The sequence below is a fragment of the Tenrec ecaudatus genome, chromosome 13 (assembly GCF_050624435.1).
Source record: "Tenrec ecaudatus isolate mTenEca1 chromosome 13, mTenEca1.hap1, whole genome shotgun sequence".
In the NCBI taxonomy this organism is placed as follows: Eukaryota; Metazoa; Chordata; class Mammalia; order Afrosoricida; family Tenrecidae; genus Tenrec; species Tenrec ecaudatus.
The window spans coordinates 131,513,642-131,539,110 of record NC_134542.1 but is presented as its reverse complement, the minus strand read 5'-3'; the positions used below and the strand labels follow the sequence as shown (position 1 = coordinate 131,539,110).

The 25,469-nt window shown below is 37.9% G+C and overlaps 1 pseudogene; it reads left to right on the top strand.

Moving 5' to 3' along the window:
• The first annotated feature begins 8,347 nt into the window (after positions 1–8,347).
• LOC142424102 (heterogeneous nuclear ribonucleoprotein A1-like) lies at positions 8,348–10,506 on the top strand (annotated as a pseudogene).
• Positions 10,507–25,469: the final 14,963 nt, after the last annotated feature.

Here is a 25,469-nt window from a genome sequence, read left to right as displayed (position 1 = left end):
GAGGAGGGCTATGGAATTTATTATCATAAAGGATATGGCCAAATCAATCATAAAGTACTATGCTGTCTATGACAGTATTATATAGATCTCCCTACAAAGAATTAATATAATTATTACTCCAATTTATGCACCCATCACAAAAGCTAATGATGACGAAGTTAAAAAATTCTACTAACTGCTTCAGTTGAAAATTGCTCAAACATGCGATCTTCATTCATTGATCATTATTGGTGATTGGAATACAAAAGTTGGAAACAAAGGAAGGAACAGTGGTTGGAAAATACAGGCTTTGTGATAGAGACAAACTGAAGATGGCATGATAGAAATTCCCCAAACCAAAGACTTGTCCATAGCAAATACCCTTTTTCAGCAACACATGGACTTCTCTAGATGGAACACAGAGAAATAAAACGGACCTGCATCTGTGGGAGACAAAGGATTACCTCAACATCAGCAGCTAAAACCAAATCAGAAGCCGACTGTGAGACAGACCATCAATTGCCTACATGTAAGTTCATGATAAAGCGGAAGAAAATTAAACAAGTTCACGAGACGCAAAATATGAACTTGAGTATCTCCCACCTTACATTGGAGAACATTTCGAGAGCAGATTTGATGCACTGGACACTAAAGACAGAGACCTAATGAGCTGTAGGAAGATTTCAAAAACAATATTCAAGAAAGCAAAAGGTCATTTAAAAGACAGGAAAAAAAGAGAAGATCAAAGTGGATGTTGGAAGAGACTATGAAGCTAGCTCTTAATTGTAGAGAAGCTAAAGCAAATGCAAGAATGAGGAAGTTAAAGGCTGAACAGAAACTTTAAAAGGACAGCTCTAGAAGACAGAGCCAAATATTTTTAAAAATATGTAAATAACAAGAATTAGAAAATCAAAAGGCAAGGACAGGCTCAGCATATCATAAGCTGAAGGAACACAAGAAAAAAACCTGAAACCTTGAGTTACAATATTGAAAGATTCTATGGGCAAAATATTGAGTGAGGCACAGGCAGCAAGAAAAAGTGAAAGAAATGCACATTCATTGCATCAAAAAGAACTGACTGACATTTCACCATTTCAACTGGTAGTATATTAACAAGAAACAATGATGCCAAAGGAGGAAGTTCAAGTTGCACTGAAAGTACTGGCCCAAAACAAGGCTCCAGGCATTGATAGAAAACCAATTGAAATGTTTCAACATGTTGATGAAACACTGGAACCACTCACTTATCTCTGCCAGGAAATTTGGAAGACAGTTACTTGGACAACTGACTGAAGAGATCCATATTTGTACCCATTCCAAAGGAAGTTGACCCAACAGAATGCTCATATTATAAAACAACACCATTTATGTCACATGCAAGTAAAATATTGCTGATGATCATCCAATGATGGTTGCAACAGTACAATGGAAGGGAGCTGTAAGGTTTTCAGGTCAGATTCAAAAGAGTACATGGAACAGGGTTATCATTGCTGATGTGAGACAAATATTGGCTGAAAGTAGAGAATGACAGAAACATGTTTCCTTGTATTTTATTTACTATGCCAAGGAATTGGACTATGTAGCTCATAACAAACTATGGATAACATCTCAAAACACTGTATTGTGCTCCCGGAGAGTTTGTGTATGGATCATAGGGCTGTTGTACAAACACAACAAGGAAATACTGCAAACAGAACCAGGGGTTAAAATCAGGAAAGTGTACAATAGGGCAATATCCTCTCACCATAATGATTCAATCTGTATGCTGAACAAACCTGTGTGCTGGTTTATATGAAGAAGAATGTGGCATCCATATCAACGACATGTAATATGCATATGGCCCAGCCTTGCCAGTTGAAAGCACTTGCTGTTAAAGCTCAAGGATTGAAGCTGTCATGATTGATTCCAACTCAGGATCAAGAAGATCAACATCCTCACAACTGGACTGATTGGGAACATCATGATAAATGGAGAAAAGTTTTAATTTATCAAGAATTTTGTCTCTTTGGATCCACGATAGTGCTCATGGAATTATCAGTGAATTGATATGAATTGCATTAGGCAATTCTGCTGCACAAGACCTCTTTAAAGTATTGAAAAGCAGGATGTTACTTTGAAGACTAAGGTGTGCCTACCCCAAACCATGGTATTTTTAATTGCCTTAGATGCATGTTAAAATTTGACATTGAATAAAGGAAGCTCAAGAAGAATCAATGCATTTGGATTGTTAAGTAAGATGGATTGCTAAAAGGATAAACCTATCCATCTTAAAAGAAGCAAAACCAGTGTTCCTTAGAGGCAAGCATGGGAAGACTTCGTCTTACGTGCCTAGGACATGTGGTCAGGAGTCCCTGGGGAAGGACATCATGTTGGGTAAAGTAGAGGGGCGATTAAAGAGAGGAAGTTCCTCGAGGAGATGTATTGACACAGTTTCTGTATTAATGGGCTTAAGTATGAGAACAATGATGAAGATGGTTCAGGACCAGGCAGTGCTGCCTGCTGGTGTGCATAGCGTAACTACAGGTCATACCATCTAGATGGCAACCATCATCCACAACAACATGTGAATGAACTGAAAGCAGACCAGAGTAAATGAAGATATAGTGCCATCGAATTAGAGACACATCTACTAAACAAAAAATATCACAATATAAGGTTATTTTTTCTTGTCATATCTTCCATCTAGTTCTACATACTTTGAAAGGTGATGTTTCCATCTGTGTTAGTCTGGGTACTTTAGAGAAACAAATCCACAGAAATTCATAAGTATAAGAGAGTTTTATATAAAGGGTATGTGCACATCAAGAAAACATCTCAACCCAGTGCTACCCAAGCCCACAAGGCCAACATTAACCCATATGTCCAACACCTATCCAAAAGTCCTCCTCCATCTCACAAAACACACATTATGATGCCGACTGCAGGGGGAAAGCCGAATCAGTGAGCGTGTAAGCATCTCAGCGCTGGCAGTGGTCTCCATACAGGTTCTCCAGCGTCTAGGGCTGCATCAGGGAAGGTCCATGTGGCTTCTCCTCAGACATATCTTGCAGCAAGTGAGCCTTGCCAGCTGAAGTAGGGAACTGGCTAAGGCAGCTGCACCCTGGTCTGACCATCAGAAACCAAGAGGCCCAAGAACTCAAGGCTCATGGATCCATTTATTTCTCCGCCCTTCAATTAACCCCACATTTGTTTATCTGCCAAGTTGGTAAAATAAACTTTAATTATCTCACCAGCTTACAAACAAATCCATCCCCCAAAGGATTCTAATAGCTGCAATTCACCACACTTCAACATAGTAGCTTTGAAATGCTCAAGAGATGAAAACCATGTTTCATTTCAATGTTCTTTGAGTTTGGGAAACAAAAAAGAAATCTGATGGGGCAAGATGGAAGAATAAACAAGTGCATTGTCTTAGTTTAAAAAAAAATTCCTGTTGTTTTTCTCACTAATGAGAAAGTTTTCCATTTTCTTGAAATTTCCCCTTAAGTCTTTGTAATCATACCATATTTTTGAGATGAACATTATCCTTTGGACTGAGAAAAACGGTACTGACAACCTTCTGAACTCCCCTCTCTTCTATAAATTGAACTGCCCCAGAAGATCTCCCCCAGAAGTCACTCTTCTGATTGGGTTTCTTAGTTTGAAGGCACCCTAATGAGACTTGCCTATTGCTGAGAGAACCTGTCTGCAGCCATCCATTGATCCTAGAGTTATGTGTGGAACAAAGTCATGCATGCGTGGACTGGAAACCCAGTAGCAACAATGTTTTACTTTTTCTCATATACACTTGCTAACTCACTAGCATTGAATTAAGTCTGACTCCCAGAGACCCCGTAGCAATGAGTCAGACTTCTTCCCCAGGTTTTTGAGACTGTAAATATTACAGGAGTAGACAGCCTCATCATTCTCTGTGGAGTGGCTGGCGATTGGGGTTAAACTGCCACCGTTCTGTTAGCAGCTTCATGCTTAAATCTTTGGCCACCATGGCTCATTAGCCGGGAGTCAAAAAGATATTTTAGTCTAATAAAACAATTAGAAACACTTAAAAAATTTAGGAAAAGTTAATGGGAAATAAAACAGACTTGCACACACGCTGACAATTTTTCATGAAAAAACACAACAGCTCTTTCATTATAATCCTGTGGTACTGATTGTCTCTGTTTTGTTTTGTTGCTTTTTTTCCCCCCTTAAGGTGGATGATTTTAAAAGGGCCCCATTTGATGGACAATCTTTACTGTTTGGTAAATCAGGTGGGGGGTTACATTTCAGATCAAACCACCAACGGAACTCCCAGTAGTTTGTTTCTTGGTTTATCTGCTCTCTTTTATGGGCCACCATCCTCCATGTCACCCAAGTTAACTAACTTTTGTCCTTTCCCATTCCCATCTGGGTATACTCCAAATCCTTTGGTATGAAAGTCCTTATGTTGGGTTTTTTGTTGTTTTGGGGGTCTTTCCCCCCTCTAATAGTGGTCTCATACAATATTTATCTTTTTGAGATTGGCTAGCTTTATTCAGCATGCTATTCTTCATCCATGGAATGAAGTGCTTCATATTTCCATTACTGTTTTCCAGTGGCACATAAGAAGTCATTGTGAGCACTACCCAAGTATCTTTATCCATTCTTCCATAGATGGGCATTGGGATGTTTCATCGTCTTGCTATAAGGATGTGATAAACATGCGTGAGTGTCTGTCTGTCCATGATATGGCTTTTACTTCTTTAGGGCATATACCCAGGAGAGGGATTGCTGCTAGGTCATATGGAATTTCTAGCCCTACTGGTTTGAAGTAGCACCACATCACTTTCCATAATGCTTGTGCACATTTACAGATCCACCAGTAGTGTATGAGGGTTCAGATCTCTCTATACCCATCCCAGCATTTATTCTTTTCTGTTTTATTTTTTGTTGTTTTGCTTGTTTTGCCATGGCTATTCTTGTAAGTATAAAGTAATATCTCATAATTGCAGTGATTTTGTTACTTGTTTATTACAGTCTTTTGATGCACTTACGTCTTATTTCTTAGTAGATGCTGATCATCTCTTTTGTTACATAATCTGTGTGTTTCCTTCATTACACTTGATAGTGTGTCTAGATCCTGCAACTGGGCTTTTAAAACCATAGAACTTTCTTTTCTTTCATTCTTCTTCCCACCAGTCAGGGAGAGACGAAGAAATGATATTTTAGATGATTTCTGAAGTTCTAAGACCCTAATTGCTGATCACCAATGTAGACTGTAGATTACTTGGACTGTTGCTTCCATGTGTATTGCCTGTGGATACAAATAAAATGAATTCCTTGACAAATTCAATTTTTTTTCTCTGTTGATCATATTAGTTATTGGTTCAGTTGTGAGGACTCTTTCCCCACCTCTTTCTATATGGAAGGCTTGTAAGAACTTAAAGTCCTCTTCATTTTCAGAGAGAAAGGGATGTGTCCTCTCCCTATTTCAGGTTGTTTTTCACTCTCCCTCCAGTCCTGAGACTGCATTCTTCACAGAGTCTAGCTTCACAAATTATTTCTCAGCATGCAGTTTGCGTATGTATGGTGTAAGTACTCAGCCCCCACACACACCTTACCTGATTTCATCCTCTTATCCCGTTTGAATTCCTATCTCTACCTCTCCTCCCAGGTTCTTCATGAGCACAATTAAGTATTCTGGAATTCCCCTTCTTTGAAATGTCCTATAACTTTTTAAGATCCACACAGTTGAATGCCTTTACTTACTCAATGAAACATAAGTGAACATCTCTCAGATAGTCTTTGTTGTTTTCACCCAAAATCCATCTGATACCAGTGATGCTATCCCTCATTCTGCATCACTCTTAAGACCACCTTGAATCTCTGCCTGTTCTCTGTTAATGGACTGCTGCACTCACTTTTAAATTATTATCAGAAAAATTTTACTAGTGTGATTTTTATGACACTTTTTGGTAATTTCCAAATTCTATTGGATCACACTTTTTTGACATGAGTACAAATATTGGTCTCTTCCAATACATTGGCCACATAGCTACCTTCCAAATTTCTTGGCAGAGATGAAAGAATGCCTCCAGTACTACATCCATTCATTCAAATATTTCAATTAGTATCCCACTGATTTATAGAATGTTGCTTGTTACCAATGCCAAGTGGTCTACTTCTTAAAAAAGCAACCATTGAAAACCTGTGGTCCACAATTCTACTCTGAGACAAACAGGATCACCATGAATCAAAGTCTAGGTGAGGGTAACTGGTTATAAATGCAAGTCTCATGTTTTAACAAAACATGATTAAACAGTTTAGAATTCAAATACTTGAACTGCCATTATTTATAAACATTGCTACTAGGGCCAAGTCTGACTGTCTGCTGATACTGGATAAGTGAGATCATATTGCAGGGAGTAATGAACAAATATAGGCTGGCAAGACTTCAAAAAATTTTGAGGGAAACAACAAAAGTAATTTTAATCAACATCATATTGTACACCATTGGATATTTTATTGATAGATTTAATGCTTTGTGTGTATTGGTTTTACCTTCAACCAAGTTGATTAAAAACATTCATCAGGAAGGGATACAAATGTTATCCTCAACAAAGTGCCACTCTGTGTTTGACAAAGCTGTAATACATGTTCTACACAATTCAGAGGGGATGGAGAAGCAATTCCCACAAATAAGGAATGTATATTTAAAAGGGGGTAACGTATTGGTTATTGTTTTTGAAACACCACCCAAAATGGAATGAATTACTTGGATGTTTTATTTGTCAAATATAACTGAAGCAGATATTGAGAAAGCAATTAGAAGAGGAAATTCCAATTATTCTGGTACTTAAATAATGTGTTTTAATATTATGAAATACTAAGAGTTCAACATGCTTTGGCCCAACAAATAAGGAAGCAAAACCCTTGGTGTTTTGCTATCTTTTCTAAACAAAAATACACATATAACCTAGTGATGTATTTTTTAAATCAATGGAATTTCATGACACTGTTCTCTAAACATACATATGTTCACATATATATTTTATACGTAAACACATCATAATATGCCATAGCATATCTAATTATTTTCACCATGATGAGGAGTGAAACAATTAAAATTACATTGTTTATTTCAGCTAGAGCAATATGAGATATTCAAAAGGTTAAATTATTCATGCTAGTTCAGCCTTCTCTTTGTTAATTCATAGGCTGAAAATGAAGACAGTGCTTCTTGTGCATTCTTTCAATATTCTACTTTCAATTTGGATCATATTAGGTCAAAGAGGAAAACTTTCTGTCCACACCTGGAGGAGAAAGCAATGTTCTGAAAAGTAGATCATCTTCATAAATTCAGATAAGGGATGAAAGTCGGTGCTTGAAATGCACCAGAAATCTTGTGTCAACTATTCTAATTAACCCCACGGCAGGACAATGCGGGGGGGTGGGGTCCACAATTTCAGTTCTACAAGTACAAGGTGTTCACCGACTCTCTGAGAAACCAACTGGATGCACATGGTCTCACATGTGACAGCAAATTGTGGAACTCGGATTCTTAAGTTGTTTGATCTTCCCATATTTTGTTAGGGGAACAAAGTGGTGTGAGTTTAAGTAACTCCAATATGTCCACATCCAATAGTATAAAAAACTGCGGTTTGAATAAGCAGATTTTAACCACTTAGAGTCTGGCTACTTTCCGTATCCCTAGAAATTGACACCAATGTCTGTTAGCCTAAGAGAAAATAAAACTCTGCCATTTAAAGGCTCCTTAAACACTGTTGTTGCTCAGAGTTCTCTAATCCAGAGACACAGCCTTGCTTGAAGAATTATGTCAGGAAGATTGTGTAGGTATCCAATTCTTTTCTCTACTTGGCAGTGACGTGTGGGAATTCATGCCTTCTTTCCCTTCTGGGGGCTCCCTGTGCTCCTGGTCTCTACTGTGAGGGGCTTCCCACTGCAAGAGGCTGTCAATACAACCCTGAAAAGCTTATTGTGCAACAATGCAAGCTCTTGGTCATACCTTTTTCTTGATCAATTCTAAACTCGGTCAAATTCACTACAATATAGTGTTAAACTAGATGCTAGATTTATAAGGTTTTTGGAGAAGGTGAAGGTGTGCTTGGAAACAGACAGCCTGTATCAGAAGTTGTTATTTATTATAATGATATTACTGAGTTTTCATTTAAATCAATTAAATCCAAGATAAAAGTAAAGCACCTTATGTGAGCAAGCATTTGGATGCATACCTAGTGAGTCAAAAAGTATTACTCCCGGGGGTTCCTGTGCGTGTCTGCACAGACTTATTCTAATCAAATCATGTATAAACATACCTCTGCAGTCAGTGGATGGCTGCAGATAAGTTCTTTCATTAATAACTTGTCTTAATCTCAAGATACCTCCAGCAATGAGGAAAGTGTTGCACAAAAATCAGTTGACTCAAAGAGTTTATCGTTACCTCGATCTCTTTAGCAAACATAAAGCTAAAGAAGACAACTCGCAGACTCTTGGATTTGCCAACATGACTCAGAGAAAGGCTGAATCATCATTGTGGCTCCTGGGAAGATCTGCTCTGTCAGTTCAACGAGAAGTCTGCATAGCACCTGGTTGAGGGGATTCCAAAAGAATCGTCTTGGTAGATTGTCTTGAAGTCCATAACATGAACACAGGGGCTTACTACATGGATGTCCCAAGAAAATGGGATACTGGGATAGTGAATTAAAAAGCCAAGACAACTGTGCCAAAGAGTTTTTTTTAATTGCAGCTTTCTATCTGTTTAAAAGTTAGTGTGTTAGTCTGGGTACATCAGAGAAACAAATATGCAGAAACCCATATGTATAAGAGGGAGTTTTATATAAAGGGTAAGTGCACATCAAGAAAACATCCCAACCCAGTGCTGCCCAAGCCCACAAGTCCAACATTAGCCCATATGTCTGACACCAATCCACAAAGTCCTCCTCCATCTCACAAGAGACACAATGATGCCAACTGCAGTAGGAAAGCCGAGTCAGTGAACGTGTAAGCTTGTCAGTACTGGCAGGGGTCTCCACACAGCTGCTCCAGCACCAAGGACCACATCAGGGTAGGTCCATGCGGCTTCTCCTCAGGGATGTCTTGCAGTAAGAGAGCCTTGTCAGCTAAAGCAGGGAACTGGCTAAGGCAGCTGCACCCTGGTCCGCTGAGCAAAAAGCAAGAGACCCTGAAACTTGAGAGGTGAGGCTCACCGAGCTATTTATCGCTCCACTCTTCAATTAACCCCACATATGTTTATGAACCAGGTTGGCACAATAAACTAACTATCTCAGTTAGCAAGGGTTTTCCTATGAGAATTTCATTAGGAAATCACACCCCATTCACCCTACAGATAGTTGCCCCTTCAGATGTATCTGTGTCACATTCCAAAGGAACATAATTTGAGTTCGTTGAGGATGCCAGAAAAGTCATTTTAATGTGCTAAAAATCAAAGTGCACGAAATTCTTCTCGGATGGCCTGGAAAGGTGAAAACAACACTGTCAGAAATATGAAGAAGAAATGTAAAGAAACAATAACTTCACATTTTAATATTTCAACTTAGTAAAACATGTTATTATTTTGTAGAAGCACCTTTTACTGACACTGGAACAAACATGCATAATACATCATTCCCAAATGGTGCTCTAATGAAGATTTTAACAGCTTTCTGCCTGTGTGTGCTGTGCAGGAAGCGTCCTCAGGGTTTCCCTACCCCCCCACACTGCGGTCAGGCCTACATCAGAGTCTCCAAAAGACACTGAGCAGCTACGGAAACTCTTCATTGGAGGGTTGAGCTTTCAAACATCAGATCAGGGTGTGTGGAGCCGTACTGAGCAATGAGGAACTCTCTTGGACTGTGTAGTAATGAGAGATCCAAACACCAAGCTTTCCAGAGGCGTTGGAGTTGTCACTGACTCTACTGCAGAGGATGTGGATGCAACCATGAATGGAAGACCACGCACATTGGGTGGAGGGGTTTTAGAAACAAAGAGGGCTGTCTCAGTCAGACCTTCTCAAAGACCAGGTGCCTATTCTCTGTGAAGAAATCATGCTGATGGTATCAAAGAAGACAGTGAAGACCACCTGCTATCAGACTACTTTGAGCAAAATGAGCAAATTGAAGTGATTGAAATCCTGACTGAATGAGGCAGTGGCCAGATGAGGGGCTTTTGTGACTTTTGATGACCATGATTCCATAGAGAAGATTGTCATTCAGAAATACCACACTGTAAATGTCCACAACTGTGAAGTAAGGAAAGTCCTGCTGAAGCAATAGATGGCCAGTCCCTCTTCTACACAGAGAGGTCCAAACGATTCTGGAAATTTCGGTGGTAGCCAAGGAGGTGGTTTTGGTGGGAATGACAACTTTGGTCTGGCAGAAACTTCAGTGGATGTGGCAGCTTTGGTGGCAGCTGTGGCGATGGTTATAATAATTTGGTAATGACAGAAGCAATTTTGGAGGTGGCAGAAGCTACAATGCTTTTGGCAATTACAACAATCTGTCTTCCCACTTTGGACCGATGAAAGGAGGTGTGATAGTCTGGGTGCATTAAGAAACAACTCCACATAAACTCATATGTATATAAGAGATAGTTTTGTCTATAGGATAAGTGAGAGAGATTAGGTTATTTTCCCCCTAAGACTTACAGCCTAGGAAACTCTATTCATAAGATTATTATGAATTAGAATTCACTTTATGGAAATGTTTTATCATAGATATTATTTCCAAATTAGAAAATATATTGGGATAAATAAATCTTCTATAGACAGTAACTGGATTAATTTTTCCTTGGACATATGACAGGGGAAATTGAGGGGAGGTGAGTACAAAAATGAAGAAAATGCTCTGAAACTGATTGTGGTGATGATTGTACAACTCTTCTTGATGTGATTGAACTATTTAATTGTATGAATAGTAAATTATATGCCAATAAAACTGTTGGGGAAAAGTAAAGAAAAAAATATTGGAAGAAAGACAGAGCTTTCTACTCTCATGAACAGTCACGTGAGCAGTTCAACTCTGTTTTATAGGGTCAACTATGGGTTGACATCTACCTGATGAGCGAGTGAGAAAAATACTGAAGTTGTCTAGAATTTCATCTTGCTTAGAAACATAATCAATGCTTATGAAAATAATAGTCAAGAGGTCAAACATCGCACTGCATAATATAAATCTACTCTGCAAAACCTCTCTAGAGGGTTGAAAAGCAAGGATTAACATATACCTGAGAAGCCATGGTATTTTCAATCACTTCATATGCATGTGAAAGTTGGACATTGAAGATGGAATATTGAAGAAGAATCAATGAAATTGAATGATAGTGCTGGTCTTAGATGAAGATGGTAGCAGTTTGTCTCAGATACTTTGGACATGTTGTTAGGAGACACTAGTCCCTGGAAATTGGTATCGTCTAGATAAAGTAGATCAGCAGCAAAAAGGAGGAATTCTCTTGACCAGATAGACTGACCAGAGGGTTGCAAGGATAGAATTGAAAATGACAAAGATTATGAGGATGTTTCCTGAATGGGTAGTGTTGCATGCTATTTTACATAAGGCCACTATGAGTTGGACCAACTCAATGGCAAATAGCAACAACAGAACAGCCTTTACTCACAATATTGTTAGGGAAATATGACAAGCATTATTATATTTTATAGACACAGTGATCAAGAGTAAGAGAGGGTAAATTATTCATCATGCTTCCTGTGGTTAGTAAATGATGAAGTCAACACTCAGGTCTAGGTTTTCTTACTTTAATATTAGTAAATTTGCTAGGATAGAATTCAGATACAATTTAAATATAGTTCTGCTCAAAGGGAGAAACACAAGTTAAGGACAAAGAATTTTAGTACTAGAAACTACAAATTATCTCCGGGAGTTAAAAACATAATGCTTACTAGGACCAAGCGTGCTGTGACAATAGAAAAGCAGTTAATTATAGATTACAGCTAATGAGGGTACTGATTTTGTGAAGCAGATAAGACAGTCTTTATCATGCTGCATAACAAATAACTCAAAACCTTAGTGACTGTAGATGAACAAGGAGAGTTATTCCATGTCTCCTTCCTCGAGGAACCAGTTTGATGGAAGAAGATTCACTAATTATAAGTGTTCTGTAGAAGAATAGAGAAGAGAAAATAAGGTGGATCACACACTAATTCTGAAGGCATCAGCTTAGATATGACACACATATAAATTCTATTCCCACTTCATAGCTCAAGGCAAATTTGATGCTCATATCTAATGTTAATGAGAAAAAAAGGAAGTGCTCATGTTACCATGCACCAGAAGATAATCAGAAATCCAGTAATACTTGATGATGAGCATTTATGTCCATTCACTAGTTCAACTTCTGGTCACCAAACATATAGTTCACTGTCCACTGTTATACTGATATAAAAATCACATATCATACAATTCAATAGTTCAATTATATTAGAAAAGAATGGTACAACCGCAGTCAATTTTAGAACATGTTTTTTTTTCTTGGAAAAGACAGGTATAAAGTCTAAATTGTCTATAATATTCAGCCTGCATAGCCAGGAGATAGATAGAAACTAAATCAAGTGTTCAATTAGGATGTCACTCTTGTTTTTTAAAAAAATAATTTTATTGGGGGCTCGTACAACTTTTATCACAATTCATACATACATCCATTGCATGTCAAGTACATTTGTATATTTGTTACCCTCATCATTCCCAAAACATTTGCTTTCTACTTGAGCCCTTGTTATTAGCTCCTCATTTCCCACCCCCTCCATCCCTGCTCCTCCCTACCTTATGAACCCTTGATGATTTATAAATTATTATTATTTTTCAAATCTTACACTGTCCGATTTCCTTCACCCTCTTTTCTGTTGTCCAAGCTCCATGGAGGACGTTATATGGAGAGCCTTATAATCCGTTCCCCCTTTCTACCTCACCTTCCCTCCACCCTCCTGTATCTCCACTCTCACCACTGGTCCTGAAGGGATTATCTGTCTTGGACTCCCTGTGTTTACAGTTCCTATTTGTATCAGTGTACATCCTCTTGTCTAGCTGGATTTGTAAGGTAGAATTGGGATCACGATAGTGTTGGTGGGGGGAGCATTTAAGAACTAGAGGAAAGCTATATGTTTCATCGTTGCTACCCTGCACCCTGACTGGCTCATCTCCTCCCCACAACCCTTCAGTAAGGGGGTGTCCAGTTGCTTACAAATAGGCTTTGAGTCTCCATTCTGCACTCACACTCATTTACAATGATATTATTTTTTGTTCTTTGATGATACCTGATCCCTTCAACAGCTCGTGGTCACACAGGCTGGTGTGTTTCTTCCATGTGGACTTTATTGCTTCTCAGCTAGATGGCCACTTGTTTCCCTGCAAGCCTTTAAGACTCCAGATGCTATATCTTTTGATAGCCGGGCACCATCAGCTTCCATCACCACATTTGCTTATGCACAAATTTGTCTTCAGCGATCATATCGGGAAGGTGGGCACACAATGATATGATTTTTTGTTCTTTGATGCCTGATACCTGGTCCCTTTGACACCTTATGTCACCATCAGATTTCTTTACCACAGTTGCTTATGCACACATTTGTCTTCAGCGATTGGGAAGGTGAGCATCATGGAATGCCAGTTTAATAGAACAAAGTATTCTTGCATTGAGGAAGTACTTGAGTGGACACCCAATGTCCAGCTGCTACCTTAATACCAAACCTATAAATATATGCATGTAGATATATTTCCCCATCATCATATATAAATATACTTATATAATTAATCACTAACCACTCTTGTAAGAGTGTCTGTTAATTTGGGATTACCATACAAAAATGTTATTTGGCAGGAGCTGATGGTCTCTCTGTCCATACATCATGAGAAACTAAACTCAGCTGAAGTGAGGCCTCCCTAATTTAACTGTTTTTAAAAATGTGAAAATAAGGAAGTGATATATGGTTCATGACCACTAGGCGAGCACTATCTCACTGCTTGTGAGATAAGATTACATGACTTGAGAACAGAAGTCTACTTTTGTTTGATCTTTGCTCATATACTACTAGACTCATACAATATTTGTTCTTTGGTGATTGACTAACTTCATTCAGCACAGTGGTTCCCAGATTTTCTGTTGCTGAAGTCTTTTCATATGACAAATATTTCTTTGTTAGTGGGTCCAAATCTATGTTTTCTTCACCTATGTGTTATTCTTTATTATATTTTGATAGAATGTGCATGTCCTGCAACAGGGTCCTTAAGTTTGTCACAATTCTCTCATTGATGATCCTTATAGCTCAGGAGTTTACATTTAGAACTCTAATCCACCTTGGCACATAACCGAGCGATGTTTTCATTTGTACATGGAGTCACTGTGAGTTGGAACCAACTCACTGACCCCTAACAACAACCATCATTTTTGTGCATGGGTAAATTATGGGGCTCATTTCATTCTTCTGCAGATAGAGATTGTATTTTTCAAGCTAATTTGCTCAAAAGGTTGTCCCTTCCCCATTTACTGCTTTTTGGTCCTTTGTTGAAAATCAGTTCCCTGCAGGTGGATCCATTTGTTTCAGGGTTTTCTGTTCTGTCCCTTTGATCTAGGTATCTATCATAATACCAATAACCAGTTGTTTGGGCTACTTGTGCTGTGTTATTAGTTCTTAGGTTGGGTAGTGACTGTCCTCCTACGTTGTCTTCTTTTAAATAATCCTTTGCTTATTCTGGGTCTCTTCCCTCACCATATGAAGTTGGTAATTAATTTTTCCATTTCTTTAAAGAATGACATTGGATTTGAATCAGAGTAACATTGTTTTTATAGATTGATTTAGATAATATTACAATATTAAATGTTCATATCTATTCACATAAAATATCCTTCCATTTGTGTAGGTCTCTTTTGGTTCCTTAAAATAATGTTCTATAGTTTCTTTGTATAAGTCTTTTATTTCTTAAGTTTTTTCTTAAGTATTTCAACTGTTGTGTGGCTATGGTAAATGGTATTGTTTGCTTGAAGTCTTTTTCAGAGCTCTCTTCACAATCAATAAAATTGATTTCTTACTTTTTGAAATCATTTTATTGGGACCTCTTACAGATATTATAAAATTCCTTAAGTCATTAGATCAAGCATAGTTGTCCTATTGCTGCCATCAAAATAAAAAAAACTCCATCATTTAATTTTTTCCTTCTTTTTGAACACTTTGATATCAGCTCTCCTTTACCCTCCTTCTTCCCTCACTATACCACAAGAAGCCTTATTATTATATTATATATCATTACTAGAGTATTTGTTTATTTACTTTTAATTTTTCCATATCTTACAAAATCCAATGTATCCGTTCACCTACAATTCTTTTATTCACTCCCCTTGAGTGGAGTTATACAGTCATTATTGCTATTGATTCCTCCTTCACCCCTCTCTGGGAATCGTGATACCCATTACTATTTCTGAAGCAGTTATCAATCTTGGATTTCATGCATTGAATGACCTTAATTATACAAATGAGCTTACACAAGTCTAACAAGATTCATGAGGTGAAACTAAGACCATAATAGTAAGAAGAACTAGAGGATATAGTTTCATCAGTGCTATACTGCACCCTGGATATACTTTCCCTTCCATGTGGTACTTCTGTGAGGGACTGTCCAATTATCTTACAGGTGGGGTTGGGGTTTCCACTTTGTTTACTCTCCTTCATGTCAATCTGATGATTGCTTGCCTTTGAACTTCTAATATCTTTTCCTGTCAACACCTCATGATCACACAGGCTGGTGTGCTTCTGCCATGTGGGCTTTGTTGCTTCCCTGTGGACTGGTGGATTACAATAGGCCCTGGGTGCTATGGAACAGAGGAATACTCATCTATTCTGGGTCTGGATAACAGTTAGATTTGGAACTATATGTATAGTATCTCTCTCTCACTCTCGCTCTATTTTTTTTCTTCCTTCTCTCTCGTTGTCTCTATAAGTTAGGCAGCATAAGCAAGCCCAAGGAGACAAGAATGGACTGATGGTTCCAAGGGGAGCATGAGAGAGGAAGAGGAGTGGGGAGGGGAGCAATGAGCAAATAATGACAGTGACAGGGGAATAGTAAGGGATCTAAAAGTGATGGTCGTGTTTGATCAATTAAAATGTATCTGAAAGGAATTACCAAGAGGTGAACAATGGGTAAACATGATAGTGGGGCAGGAGGAAAGAAAGAAGAAAAGAAGAAAGTAAAAATCATATATATATAAGTATAAACTTAGATATGTATATGTAAATATATATATATATATATACATACCTCTACTTAAATCTTACCTCAGTAGAAGAAAAATTTGCTCAAATAATGTGGTATTATATGATACACACCTTCTCAACAGCATCACTGAAGACACAATGGATGCATACGCAAATATAGTGAAAAAAAACTGCTGGTGCCCAGCTATTGAAAGATATAGCATCTGGGGTCTTAAAAGCTTGAAGCTCATTTTATTTCTTCTTGTTAATCTTACACCCTGCTACTTTACCATATCCCTCAATTGTTTCAACAGTGTTGTTGTTTTTATTGTTGTTTTGTGAAGTCCTCGAAGCTCTCTCTATATCAAATCATCACATCTGCAAATAACAAGTTTCACATCTTCGTTCCCCAGACTATTGCCTTGACTTCTTTCTGTCGTATAATGGTTCTGGCTAAGAATTCAAGCACAATATTGAATAAAAGTGGTGATAGGGTTCGTCCTGGTCTGGTTCCATTCTCAGGGGGAATGTTTTTGGTTTTTATTCACTGAGTATTATGTTGGCCATTAGCTTTTTATTTATTGCCTTTTTGATGTTGAGGAATTTTCCTTCTTTTCCTATTTTGCTGAGTGTTTCATTGGAAATAGGAATGGATCTTGCCTAATACATTTTCTGCATCTATTAATATGATCATGTGGTTGTTATTCTTTGTCCTGTCAATGTTGTGTTAGTCTGGGTACATTAGAGAAACAAATCCACAGAAACTCATATGTATAAGACAGAGTTTTAAATAAAGGGTAAGTGCACATCAAGAAAACATCCCAACCCAGTGCTGCCCAAGTTCATAAGCCCAACATTAACGCATATGTCCAACACCAATCCACAAAATCCTCTATCTCACAAACACACGCAATGATGCCGACTGCACAAGGAAAGCCAAATCAGTGAATGTGAAAGCATCTCAGAGCTGACAGGGGTCTCCACGCGCTTGCTCCAGCACCCAGGGCTTCATTGGGGTAGGTCCATGTGGCTTTTCCTCAGGGATGTGCTGCAGGAAGTGAACCTTGCCAGCTGAAGCAGGGAACTGGCTAAGGCAGCTGCACCCTGGTCTGACCATCAGAAAGCAAGAGACCCGAGAACTAGGAAGGCGAGGCTCAATGAGTTATCTCTCCGCCCTTCAATTAACCCTATGTGTGTTTACTGGCTAGGTTGGTACAATAAACTATCTCAATGGGGTGGATTGCATTGATTGTTTTTCTAAAATTGAGCCATCCTTCCATCCTTGGTCTAAATACCACTGGTCATGATGAATTATTTTTTGATACGCTGTTGGATTCTATTGGCCAGAATTTTGTTGAGAATTTTTGTGTCTGTGTTCTTGAGGGATATTGGTCTGTAGTTTCCTGTCTTTGTGGGGCCCTTGCCTGGCTTTGGTATCAGGGTTATGTTCCCTTCATAGAATGAATTTGGGAAATTTTTATTGATTTCAATCATCTATAGTCAGTATAGAATTGGGGAAAGTTGGACATTGAATAAAAAAGCCTGGAGAATAATCCAGAATTATATTATATATATATATATATATATATATATATATATATATATATATATATATATATATATATATTCTGAACTAGAGTTAAAGCAGTAAAGAAAAGAGAGAGGGAATTAAAAGTGCAAATGGAAGACCAAAGAAACCGGGGATATTCATATGTCTATATGAATGTATAGATTTACTTGTTTTCTCCGTTCTGTTCTGCTGGTCTAAGTGTCTGTTGTATGAGTTTTAACTACTATAACTGCATAATGACTCAATGCAAACAACTCCCTGCTCGAGTCAATTCTGACTCACAACAAGGGTATAGAACAGAATTGAAATGACCCCATGGGTATCCTACGCTATATCTATTTCTTCACTGGGCAAAGAAGCCAAATCTTTCAACCTTTCCCGTGGAGCAGTTGGTAGTTTTGAACTGCCACCAAGGCTCCTGGTAAGTGCATAGTAAGTTGTGAAATGAAGAAGAGTGAAACCTTTTACTTTGTTGTTCATCTCCAGTAGTACTTGGCCAATGTTGATGCTTTCGGTTTCTCTTGCTTGCCTCATTGCCCTGGCTAGGAATGTTTAAAAGGGAAGGCAATATAGACAATCCATGCCTAGTGCCTGTTCACAAGGGGAATTCTTTCATTCTCCCACCATTGGAAATAATATTAGCAGATGGCTTTGTGGATATGCCCTCAATTAGGTGGAGTAATTTTTCTTCTATTCCCATTTTGCTGACATTTTGGATGGGGTGGGGGGAAGTGGGTATGGACTAGATTGTTATCAAATGCCTTTTTCCACCATTTGATATTTCCCTTTATTTCATCTATGTATTGGATTAAGTGAAATTGCTTCTCTGATGTGGAATTATTCCTGATTATCTGGTGTGGACCCCACTTTTCATAATCCACTGTATATCTTTATGGTTTTAGATTCCATTGGCTAGATTTTTCTTGAAAAAAATATATATTTCATGATATGATAGATATTGGTCCCCTGTTGCATTTTTACTGGTGTCTTTGCTTGGCATTGCTATCAGGGTTATGCTGCTTCACAAAAGGAATTCAAGAATATTCTGTAATTTTTGTGCTCTAGGATAGTCTGAGTAGAATTAGTGTAATGTTTTATTTGAATGTTAAGAAGAATTTTCTAGTGAAGCCATCTAAGTAAGCATTCTTTTAAAGAAAGACAGGGAAATTGGCCTATTAAATTTCTTTTTTAATTGTGTGTCTATTCAAAATCTCTAGCCCATTCTGTGTTAATTTAGGCAAGTCATGTGTTTCCACATATTTTCCCCTTTATTGTATGTTTTCAATTTGTTATAGTGTATATTTTTATTATTAAATTCTTTTATTGGGGGCTCTTACAACTCTTATCAAATGTGTCAAGCACATTTGTACATGTTTCCCTCATCATTTTCAAAGCATTTTCTTTCTACTTGAGCTCTTGTCATCAGCTCCTCATTTTTTACCACTCCCTCCCCTGGCCTCCCTTCCTCACGGACACTTGATAAGTTTAGATTATTGTTTTCATATCTTACATCATCTGCTCTCACTCTTTACCCATGTTTCTGGTGTTCATCTCCCTGGGAGGGGGTTATATATCAATCCCCGTGATCGATTCCCCCTTCCTCCCCACACCTTCCCCTTATCCTCCTGGTATCTCCACTGTCATTGTTGGTCCTGAGGGTTTTTATCTATCCTGGAATCCCTGTGTTGTGGGCTCTTATCTCTACCAGTGTGCATGCTCTGGTCTAACTGATTTGTAAGGGGCGGGGGGATACCAGAGAAGGGGAGATTGGAAAAAGAAATGGGGTGGGCAACCAACCCAGGGACAAGGGTAAACTGAAATCAATGGAGAGAAGTCCATAGGATGACTATTGGGGCTTAATCAAGGGCAATGTAATAGTGAGGAATTACTAAACCCGAATAAGGGTTGAACATGATGGTGGGACAAGAGGAAAGTGAAAGGAAATAAATGAAAGAACCAGGAGGCAAAGGACATTTATAGAGGGCTAAATACAGGCATGTATATTATGTAAATATATTTATATATAACAAGAGGGAAATAGAATGTAGTACATGTCTTATAGTATCATGTTACTATATATTATAGAAAAATACCAGTAGTTTTGTTGTAACTTCACATATTTCATTTCTTAATGATAGTTTTTGCATCTGCCCTTTTTCCTTTTTGAATTTGTTTATGGTTATCAATATTGTTTACACTTTTAAGGAAGCAACTTCTAGTCTAGTCTAATCTAGTTCATTCTATTTCTGCTTAATTTTTACTATTTTCTCTTTTCAAGAAACTACCACCTATTTTGATGCTCTTTTTTAATTGCTGGAATTTTGGGGCTAAGATACAGATTTTAGTTTGCGTTTCTGATATGGATTTATTGCTATGAATTTACTTCTGAGCACTGGTTTTGCTGAGTCCTAAATTCTTGAAAAGTTGTGTTTCCATTTATATTTTCTCTAGAAGTTTCCCCCACATTTTATTTCTTCTATTGCTCAGTAGTTTTATACAATGTGTTGTTCAGTTTCTATGTATTAGATCTCTCCATAACATCCCTCAGACCTTCCTACTATTGATTTATAAGTTTATAGCATTGTGGTCTGAGGAGATGTTTGTAGTATTTAAATCTTTTAAACTTGATTGAGCCTTTCTTTGTCTCATAATATATGATTCATGTACAATAGAATAAAATATAAATTTTATTGTATTTCTTTGACAGCATACTTTGCATCAATCTATGAGGTCATTTTGATTGACTATTGTTGAGATTTTCTGTACCTTAGAGATTTTCCTACAAGTTGTTCTATCTTACATGAAAATATTATGTTAAGCTCTCTTGCTAATATTGTGGAGCTGACTATTTCTCTTTCCCATCTTGCTGATATTGCTGGGTGCTGTCCAGTTGGCTCTAACTCACAGATAGCTACCTTATATACAACAGAACAAAACACCTCCCAGTCCTGTGCCACCTACTAACCCTTGTTGTGTTTGAACCCATTGTTGCAACCACTATGCCAATCCAACTTGTCTAGGGCTTTCTTCTTTTTTGCTATTCTTCTACTTTAAAAATCATGATGCCCTTTTCAAGGGACTATCCTCTCTTGAAAATCTACCAAAAATATATGATATGAAGTATCACCATCCTTATTTCCAAGGAGGATTCTGGTTGCACCTTTCCAAAACAGATCTGTTGATTCTTTGGGAAGTTCATGGTACTTTCTGTGTTCTTCTCCATCACCACAACTCAAATGCATTGATTCTTCTTAGGTCTTCCTTATTTGCTATGCAACTTCCACCTGCATATGAGGCTATTGAAAATATCATGGCTTGGGTCAGGTCCACCGTAGTCCTTAAAGTGAAATTTCTACTTTTCAACACTAAAGAGATGTGCAACAGAGTTACCCAATGCAAGGCATCACTTGATCACTTCACTGCTTCTTCTACACACATTAATTATGGATTCAAGCCAGATAAAATCCTTAATAACTTCAGTCTTTTCTCCATTTATCATTATGTTACCTCTTGGTCCAGTTGTGAAGATTTTGGTCTTATTTACATTGTGTTGGAATCCATGCCAAAGGCTACCACCCTTGGTCTTTATCAAAAAGTGCTTCAACTCCTTCCATTTTTAACAAAAAATTTGTGTTGTCTGCATATAACAGGTTGTCTTCCTTATGCTGGTGTCACATTATTAATGTTAATTTTGTGTATTTTGTATTCTTTGATTAGGTATGTAGACATTTGCTATAGTTATTGTGTTAGTCCAGGTAGACTAGAGAAACAAATTCATAGACACTCATATGTGTATAACAAAAATTTTATATACAAAAGCAATTGAATATTGAGAAAACATCACAGCCCAGATCAAGTCCATAAGTCCAATATTAGCCCATATGTCGGATACCAATCTATAAAGTCCTCTTCCGACTCACAAAACATTTGAAATGATGTCAAATCCAGGAAGATCACAGGCCAGTGGGTGGAAAGTCTTGTGGATCCAGTGGTAGTGGAAGCATCTCAGCAATGGCAGGGGTCTCCATGTGGCTCCTTCAGCTCCAGGGCTCTAGCGTGGCTACTGTGTCTTCTCCACAGGACTGTCTCGCAGGGAGTGAGTATATGTTTCACCTCAAGCGAGCTATTTATCTCCTTAGCACCTCCAAATGAGGTCATCAAGCTGTGGCCTGATTGACAGGCTAAACTCCACCCCTTCACTCTTACTGACTCTTAGTGACAACAAATTATGTCTCAATTATATTTCAAATTGACAACAGATATTGTAACTACCACAGTTATGTCCCTTGTTGGATTGACCTTTTAATCATTATAAAATGCTCTTCCTAGTCTTTATGCTGGTTTTTGCCTTGAAGTATTTTTTTTATTGGAACTAAATATTGCCACACCTGTTCTTTTCTGGTTGCTATTAGCTTAACATATTTTTCCAACTTTGGTTATTAATTTTGTTTTTGTGTATAAAATGTGTGTTTTGTCGGCATCCCATTGTGGAGTCAGTTTTTTTCAAATTTATTATGCCACTCTCAATGGTTGGTGCATTAAAACATTTATATTTGCTGTAATTAATGATAGGTGTTAATTTACTGCTGTCATTTTTAGGTTTTTTTATAATGGTGCTGATGATGTCTCCGTTCTATATATTTTTCTGTATTGAGTTCCTTTTGTTAACAGATTTTCTTTGTTGTTGTTGATCTTATGCGTATAAGATTTCATGATGTTTTTCTTATTCATTTTTGTTAGAGGGTCCATTATACTTCTTTGTGGTTACCCTGTAATTTATTTTTATCTTCCTAATATTTATCAGCGTATTCCATCTTGATATCATTCTCTCTATTTGAAAGCTATGTAATTATACCATTTATTCTCTTTTTTGCCTTGTAGATGCTATCGTTTACAAATGGATGCCTCTGGCATTCTATTTTAAATCTTGTAAGCTTATTTTATTATTGAAAATTATTTTTTCTGTGTTGCTTTCTCAGTGATGTTGTCATATGTCTTAATTGTAAGTCGTTATCTGATATCTATTCACTGTCCAGTGAACTTATTTGGTCGTTTCTTATAAAATTGATTTGGTTTTATACAAATCCCCCTACTTTATGAGAAATAAGTTTGCTAGGTATATAATTGTCAGGTCCCTCCCCACCCCACCCCCATGGTTTTATATTTGTCATTCTGTTGACTTCTTGCCTTCGTGGTTTCTGCTGAGAAATCAAAGCTTGGACTTACTGGTTACCCTTTTCAGGTAACACCTCTCTTTCCTCTCTCTGCTCTCAAGATTATTCCTTTGTCTTTGGTTTTAAAAAGTTTGATTATTATATATCTCATTGACTTTCTTTAAGGATCTTTCCTGTGAGGGCTTTGTTGGACATCTTGGGTGTATACATGTTCATATTGCATATGCTATTGAGAACATCTTTCCCTAGAAATCTTCAACAATTTTCTCTGTGTCTTGTTTGTATTATAGTACCGCCTTTTTATTCTGGTATTAGTATCGCTGTTAAAATGTCCCTCCTGGGGGAAGTGCAGAGTGGAGACACAAGGCCCAAGTGTCGGCCAATGGAGATCCCCTCATAGAGGGGCTTAGGAGAGGAGATGGGTTAATTAGGGTGTGAGGTAGTATCGATGAAGAACACAGCTTTCCCCCAGATCCTGGATGCTCCCTCCCCCCAACTACCATGATCCGAATTCTACCTTGCAGGGCTGGATAGGACAGAGGCTGTACACTGGTACATATGAGGGTTGGAGGTACAGGGAATCCAGGGTGGATGATACCTTCAGGACCAAGGGCGTGAGGGACGATGCTGGGAGAGTGGAGGGTGAGTGGGTTGGAAAGGGGGAACTGATTATAAGGAGCCACATGTGACCTCTTCCCTGGGAGAGGGACAGCAGAGAAGGGGGGAAGGGAGACCCCGAATAGGGCAAGATATGACAAAATAACGATGTATAAATTACCAAGGGCATATGAGGGAGGGGGGAAAGGGGAGGGAGGGGGGGGGGAAGAGGACCTGATGCAAGGGGCTTAAGTGGAGAGCAAATGCCTTGAGAATGATTGGGGCAGGGAATGTATGGATGTGCTTTATACAATTGATGTATGTATATGTATGGATTGTGGTAAGAGTTGTTGGAGTCCCTAATAAAATGTAAAAGAAGAAAAGAGAAAAAAAAATGATTAGGGCAAAGACTGTACAGATGTGCTTTATACAATTGATGTATGTATATGTATGAACTGTGAAAAGAATTGTATCAGCCCCAATAAATTGTTTAAAAAAAAAAATGTCCCTCCTGGATCTGTCCCACATATTTTTAAAGATTTATTCATCTGTCAACATTTTTTCCTGACTTCTTTCTTCATACACATTTATGTTAAATAATTTGTATTCTAATTCAGCAATAATTTGTATTCTAATCTAATCTAATTGATTAGATTCTACTTTCTTATCCTTTCAGCAAGATGTGTCTCCTAAAATTTAACATTAATAATTTGAATACATAATTGATATTTTATAGTTTATAATTGCCTTTTTCATTTTGTCTATTTGCTCTTGTATGGTTTTAAAATATATATTCTAGGGTATTGTTTGTGTTTTCCTTAATTTCATTTATCATTTCACTGAGCTCTTTACATATGCAATGTTTCCAATCAGGTAGTTCTATGATCTGTTATTCATTGAGGAGATTTCCATTTATTTATTTTTATCACTTAATCGCCCCATCATAACTTTTCTTTATTTGATTTGAAGCTGCCTGTTGTGTTCAGCACTTTTAGGAGTTGCTATATTTATTTGGTGGTATGTATTATTCTCTTGCACTCTATTTTGTTGCTGTTGTTTTAATATATTCAGTGTAGGCATAGGCATGTTAGTCTGGTATCAGTTTGGCAGTGCTCTCCCCTTTAACCTTCTGTCTAGTGGGTGGAGTAGCTTGGAGGAGTGTACATACAAGCGCCTTTTTGCTGGTCATAAAGAGCAGCTTCAGGCAGGGGGAGCTGTTTTTACTCACTGTGTTTATTGATCCATGGATGGAGGAATGAATTGTGGCATTCACCTATTGGGTACACTAGTAGTGGTAGGTGTGATAGGTGTGGCTGACTAGTGGGGAAATAATATTCTCCTCCTGTCCTGTGGAATAGATTTTTTAAGACAAGATAAAAAGACAGAAAAGGGAGGTGAAAGAAAATGGGATAGAATGAAGAAGTAGACAAGAGAAAATAAACAAATAAAAATGAAGGAAAATAATTTTAATAAAAGCAAACAAAGTAAGTGTTGCAACATGTCATGCTGTGACCAGCAGTGATAACAGGCAGCTGTTGGGTGTGTTACAGGATTATGGATTCAGGAGAGTCCATGAGTTCATGTGCTTTCACAGTAGAAGCCAAGGACATGCATTGTGAGTTTCTTAAAAATACTGTCAGTCATGGTTGTGCTACAAGCGTTAAACTCAATCTATTTGGAAAGCCATGTATTGGGTGGGAACCAGTTGGAGAAAGTAGCAGAAGAAAACCCTGTAGGTGTGGGACAGCAGGGGAGATCTGCCTGGTCACTGAGTTTGTAGGGTTTAGAAGGAGCCTCGCTCTTTATTACAAGGATGGTCAGGAAAGCAATAGTTAGCACTTATTAAATCCCCTTTGTCCGATGTGTGCTTAGTGCACACAGCCAATTATCTATCACTAAATTACACAGAGGACTATGTTATACTACAAAGCCTAAGCTATGGTTTCATTGAAAACTAAAGTTAAGGTTCAACTCC